Source organism: Elephantulus edwardii, unplaced genomic scaffold (assembly GCF_000299155.1).
Source record: "Elephantulus edwardii isolate Elephantulus edwardi_28Jun2011 unplaced genomic scaffold, EleEdw1.0 scaffold00030, whole genome shotgun sequence".
In the NCBI taxonomy this organism is placed as follows: domain Eukaryota; kingdom Metazoa; phylum Chordata; class Mammalia; order Macroscelidea; family Macroscelididae; genus Elephantulus; species Elephantulus edwardii.
Genome location: NW_006399780.1, coordinates 17,470,439 through 17,477,306, shown reverse-complemented (window position 1 = coordinate 17,477,306; position 6,868 = coordinate 17,470,439).

The following is a 6,868-nucleotide window of genomic DNA, read 5'->3' as shown; positions in this document are numbered from 1 at the left end:
CCAAAGGGGCCCTTTAGAGTAGTGAGAGAAGATCTTCACCCTGGAACCTACAGCGTCCCTTTTCAGCAGGAAGTAGCTAAGAGAATATGCCGTCCCCTTTTCCCTATGAATCAGGGTGAAGTCTCTCTCAAGGAGGGGTGATAGGGAATGGCAAAGGACGCACTGACAAAGGAGATTAATCAGAACTGGCTTTGACAAGCGCTGTGGCAACTGGACAATTAAAACAGACTTTCAAGGGGGGGGGAAGAAGAACGAACTGGGGAGTAGGGTAGAGAAAATAGTGCAACAATGAATGAATGAAAACCCCAAATCTCTGTAAATGTTCACTAAAATTAATAAAATTTAATAAAAAATTATGTCCTTTCAGAGCTTTAGGGCAAAGTTTTAGAGGCTGTATAGGAGTTTGTTGGGCAGAAAAAGACATTAAAGCTAGAACATTCAAGGTACAGAAGAGACTCAAGGCAGAAGGTATAATATGGGTAAAAATATAGAAGAATGAAATTGCAGAAAGTATTTGAGCATCTGAAGGGGTATGATGTTAGAAACAAGCCATGACATTGAAAACTTTGCTGGCTCCAACCTAGAAGGGCCCTATGGGTCATTCTAAGGAGTATGGACTCTAGTATGTGAGTCAGAAGTTCCCAAACGGAGTTTTGGGATCTACTAGCTTATTACAATTTATAGAAGCAAAACAGACTACCTTACTAGAGTGTGAGAGGTATAGGGCGGGAACTAGAATGCATCTTGCTAAAATAAATCTGATCATCCTATTGGAGATATTGTTGAAAATATCTTTTTTCCAGGCATCTTATTAGCTCTGGTGACTAAGTGATAAGCAGCTGCACTGTGATCCCAAAGGCATATGGTTCAAATCCATCAGCTGCTCCACAGGAAAAGAACTGACAGCACCAGGGATATCATTATTGATGTCAGATGGATTCTGACTGAGAGCAGAGAATACCATAAAGATGTCAATTTGTGCTTTATGGTCTATGCAAAATCATTTGACTGTGTGGAGCATAACAAATTATAACTAACATTGAGAAAATTGGGAATCCTAGAACACTTTAATTGTGCTCATGAGAAAGCTATACCTAGACCAAAAGGCTATTGTGCAAACAGAGCAAGGAAAGATGATTTAAAATCAGGAAAGGTGTACATCAGGTAGTATCTCCAAATCTATTCAATCTGTGCACTATGCAAATGATACAACCTTGCTTGCTGAAAGTTAGGAGGACTTATAACACTTACTGAAGAGGACCAGGGACTACAACCTTCAATACTTATTGCATCTCAATAGCAAGAGGACAAAAAGCCTCACCACTGGATCAACAGAAAACATCAGGATGTTGTTGTTGTTATGTGCTGTCAAGTCATTTGTGATTCATAGCGACCCTATGTACAACAGCCATAAACTCTGCTCTGTCCTGTGCCAATCGCACTGTCTCGGATACACCATCCCGATTACCCCAATCACTGAATCAATCCACCTCACAGGGGGCCTTCCCCTTCTGCTCTGTCCCTCCACCCTACCAAGCATGATGTCTCTCTCCAAGGACCTGTCCCTCCTTGCAACATGTCCAAAGTATGTTAGATGGAGCCTTAGGATCCTTGCCTCCAAGGAGCAGCCCAGTTTGACCCTTTCCTGTTTGTTTTCCTAGCAGTCCATGGTACATTCAGTACTCTTCTCCAGCACCACAGCTCAAAGGCACCAATTCTCCTTCTATCCTCCTTGGTCATTGTCCAACTCTCTGATGCATAACAAGTGACTGCAAAGACTATGGCCTGTATCAGACACACCTTAGTCTCCAAAGAGACACCATTGCTCTTCAGTACTTTGGAGAGGTCTCTAACAGCAGACTTTCCCATGGCAATACGTCTTTTAATTTCCTGGCTGCTGGTGCCGAGAGTGTTGACTGTGGAGCCAAGCAAACTGAAGCTGTGAACAATCTCAATCCCTTCGCCATCCATCCTGATGCTACCGATTCGTCCAGTGGTGAAAATGTTTGTCCAGTGGTGAGAATCTGTCTTCTTGACATTGAGCCTCAGTCCATATTGGAGGCTGCAGTCCTTGACCCTCTGCAGCAAGCACTTCAGGTCCTCCTCAGTTTCAGCAAGCAGGGTTGTATCATCTTCATATCTCAGATTGTTGATAGATCTTCCACCAATCTTGACCCCACATTTCTCCTCATAGAGCCCAGCCTCCCGGATAATCTGCTCTACACACAGGATGAAAAGGTATGGAGACAGGACACATCCCTGGTGTACACCCTTCCCAATTTTGAACCATGAAGTTTTTCCTTGCTCTGTTCTGACGACTGTCTCTTGGTCCAAGTATAGGAATCTCATTAGCATGATCAAGCTTTCTGGCATTCCCATTCTTCTCAGAGTCAGCCACAGTTTGTTATGAGCCACACAGTCTAATGCCTTTGCATAGTCAATGAAACACAGATATATATTCCTCTGGTATTCCCTGCTTTCAGCTAAGATCCATCTAACATTAGCTACAATATCCCTAGTACCAGGACCTCTTCTAAACTCAGCCTGGACTTCTGGCAGTTCTCTGCTGACGTGTTGTTCCAGTCACTTTTGGATAATCTTCAGTAGAAATTGTTAATGACTGAATCTTATTTGGATCTCTTTTTTTTTAAATTTTTAAATTTAGTTTATTTTTCATTTCAATGAACATCTACAGAGATTTTGGAATTCCATTCATTCGTTGTTGCACCCTTCTCCAATCAACACTCTTGGACCAGCAGTCAGGAGATCAGGATGCTTATTGCCTCAGGGATCTCGTCAAATTACTGAGGAGCAATGATGTTAGTTTGAAGACTAAGGTGCTCCTGATTCAGACTATTACGGTCATTTTAATCACTTGATATGCATCTCAGAGCTGGACAATGAATAAGGATGACAGAAGAAGAATTGATGCCTTTGTGGTGTTGGAGAAGAGCACTTAATATCCCATGGACAGCCAGAAGAACAAATGGGTATATCTTGGAAAAAGAGCAGTCAGAGGACTTTCTGATAGCAAGGTGTCTCACATATGTTGGACATGTTGCTAGAAGAAGTTATTGCTTGGAGACGAATATCATGTTTGAAAATGTGGGCAGTTAGCAAAAGAAAGGGAGACCCTGATGGACTGACATAGTGATTTCAGCAACACTTACACATGTTGAAGATGATGGCACAGGATAGGACATGTTCAGCTTTGCAGTTCACAGGATCACTATGAGTTGTACTTGACTCGATGGCACCTAACAACAACAACCACCAAAATGTTAACAGTTTATGTTGAACCAGAGGTTGGACAAAAGAAAGACCTGACAATCTATTTCTGAAAAATCAGTCACTGTAAGTTCTCTAGAACATAGTTCTACCCTAACACACATGGGTCTCTATGAATTAGGATCCACTTCAGGCAAGAGGTATACATTTGAGAGTCACCAGCACTTAAAATACTGAGCAAACCATCAGACAACCCAAGGTTAATAGGTAAAAATAGAGCAACAGAGAAGTCACTGCAGAAAATCAGAAATATAGGAGAAGCTTACTCAAAAGGAGAAAGTTTAAAAGAAATGTGATCAGTCAGAATTCTTCAAGGGATATTCAATAGTGTACTGAGCTTCCCAGTTCTCTCAGAACTTTTAAGATCTTAGACTTCAATATTTCAACATCATATCCATAAGTAAGCCCAATATAGATTTACTACTTGGTGCTTATTCAAGGAACAATATTCAAAAGAGGGGAAACTGACAATTACAATTATACAATAAAATTATTCTTATCTCCCACCACTGAATTTCCTTTTCTCTCTATCAACCACTACTCCCATTTCTATCCAAAGGAAAGATGTGACTACACATTTATTCCCCTTTCTCAGATGTCCTGCTGCCCTAGTCTCTCATCCCAGTAGATGTGGTTGTCTCTACTCAGTTAGAGCTTGGATTGCATGTTCTTCAGCTCGAACACTCATGCCCCATCAAGCTGGAACTCTGACTTGTGTAAGTTTCTTAATTAATTTTTTATTTTTCCTAATAAGGAAATCTATTATTTTAAAACAAAAACAGGCCTAAAATAAAGAGCTGAACCCAGGAACAACTTTTGCTGAAAGAGAAGTTGTTGTTGTTGTCATTGTTGCTGTTATGTGCCATTAACTATGACTCATAGTGATCCTATGAACCTTGCGCTATCCTCAGCCAACCCCATCATCTCTGACACCCCTGAATCCATTGCCACAGTCACTGTGCCAATCCATCTCAACAGGGTCTTCCTCTTCTGCACTGATCCTCTATTCTTCCACACATAACGGCCTTCTCCAAGGACTAATTAGATATGACTAAAGTATGTGAGTGAGATGGAGCTTCAAAATTGGAAATCACAGAGTCACAGGGTTTGGAAGGGGTGAGAAAATCCCAGATAAACACAATATAGGTGAATAAAACACAATGTAACCAAATTATTGTATATAAACCAATGATAATAATAAATCCTCACCTCCAAGGAGCAAATTGATTTTACCCTCTCCAGGTCAGACTTGTTTGTTCTCTTGGCAGTCCATGGTTTGTTCAATATTCTTCTCCAGCATCAAAACTCAAAGGCATCAATTCTTCTTCCATCATCTTTACTCATTGCCCAGCTCTCAGATGCATAGCAAGCAGTTGAGAAGACCACAGCCTAGAAGAGGCACATACTTTAGTCTCTAGACTGACATCATTGCTCTTTAGTAGTCTGGAGACGTCCTTGACAGCAGATTTTTCCCACTGTAACTCATCTTTTGATTTCCTGACTGCTGGTGTCAATAGTATTAATTGTGGATCTGAGCAAGATGAAATTATTAACAACCTCAATCCTTCCTCCATCTATCATGATACTACCTATTGGCCCCATGACAAGGATCTTCATTTTCTTAATGTTGAGATGTAATCCATACTGAAGGCTGTAGTCTTTGACCTACTGCAGCAAAAGCTTCAAGTCGTCTTTGGTTTCAGCAAACAAAATTATATCATCTGTATAAAGCAAGTTGCTGATGAGTCTTCCTCCAATATTGATGCCACATTCTTTTTCAGAAAGTTCAGCCTCCCTGATGATCTGACCAATTGACTGAAAAGATCTATATTTATTCCTATCCCCCCCAAAAGGTGATCCAACAGAGGGTAGAAATTATCATATAATGTCACTAATATCACACAATAGCAAAATCCTCCTGAAGGTAATAAAAAAATGACAGAAACAGTACTTAAAAGAGAACTACCAGAAATACAAGCTGGGTTTAGAAGAGGAATGTCTATGTCTGTTTCATTGACTATGCAAAGGAATTTGACTGTATGGATCACAATAAATTGTGGATAACCTTGAGAAGAATGGGAATCCTAGAACACTTGGTTGTGCTCATGCAATATCTATACTTGGACCAGGAGGCAGTTGTCAGAACAGAAAAAGGGAACAATATATGGTTCAAAATTAGGAATGGAGTACACCAGGAATGTGTCCTGTCTCCATACCTTTTCAATCTGTATGCAGAAGAGATCATTCATGAGGCTTGACTTTATTAGGAGGAGTGCAGCATCAGGATTAGAGGAAAACTCATCAACAACCTGCATTATGCAGATGATACAACCTTTTGATGAAACGGAGGAGAACTGAACCATGTGCTGCAGAAAGTCAAGGACTATAGTCTTAAATAAAGATTTGAAGGTCAACATCAAGAAGACAAAGATTCTCACCACTGGGCCAGTTGGCAGCACAATGGTAGGTGGATAAAAGAGATTGAGGTTGTTTACCATTCCAGTTTGCTCGGCTCCACAAACAACACTCTTGGCATCATCAGTCAGTAAATCAAAATATGAATTGCACTGGGGAATTCTATTGTCAGGGACCTCTTCAAAGTGCTAAAGAGCAATGATGTCAGTCTAGAGACCGAGGTGCGCCTGATCCACGCTATGGTTTTCACAATTACTTGATGTGCATCATAGAGCTAGACAATGATTAAGGATGACAGAAGATGAATTGATGCCTTGAGGTATGGTGTTGGAGAAAAGTACTGAATATGCCATAGATCACCAGGAGAACAAATAGATTTGTGTTAGAGAGGGTGAAACCAAGTTTCTCCTTGAAGGCACGGATTTTAATGCTCCATCTGCAATAATTTGGGCATGTTGCTAGGAGAGACCAGTCCTTGGAAAGGTGGAGGGACAGCACAGAAGAGGAAGACTTGTGGGTGAGATGGATTGACATAGTAACTGAGACAATGGGGATAGGTGTGTCGGAGTCAGTGAGACTGGCTCAGAACAGGGCAGGCTTCAGAGCTACTGTACACAGGGTCATGATGAGTTGCAGACAACTCGATGGCACATAACAACAAAAATCATGATTTTACCTCTTAGTCCACTGGGGAAGATTTTTGTTTTCTTGTTGTTGAGATGTAATCAATATTGAAGGCTGTAGTCTCTGATCTCCTTAGTAAATCCTTGAAATCTACTTTCTGCAAGCAAGGTTATATCATCTGCATAATGCAGATTGTTGATGATCCTTCCTCCAATCCTGATGCCACATTATTTTTCGTTAGTCCATCTTCTCTAGGTATTTGGTCAGTATATATTGAATAGGTATGAAGAAAAATTACAACCTTGACACATACTGTCTTGATTTTAAAATGTGTAGCATTCCCTTTTTTCAGGTTTAGATAACTGATTCTTGGTCTATGTATAAGTTTCTCATGAGCACAATTAAGTGTTCTGGGATGCTCATTATTCTCAACATAAGCCAGAAATGGATGGATCTTGGCTGAAAGCAGGGAATACCAGAAGAATGTCTATCTGTGTTTCATTGATTATGCAAAGGCATTTGACTGTGTGGATCATAACAA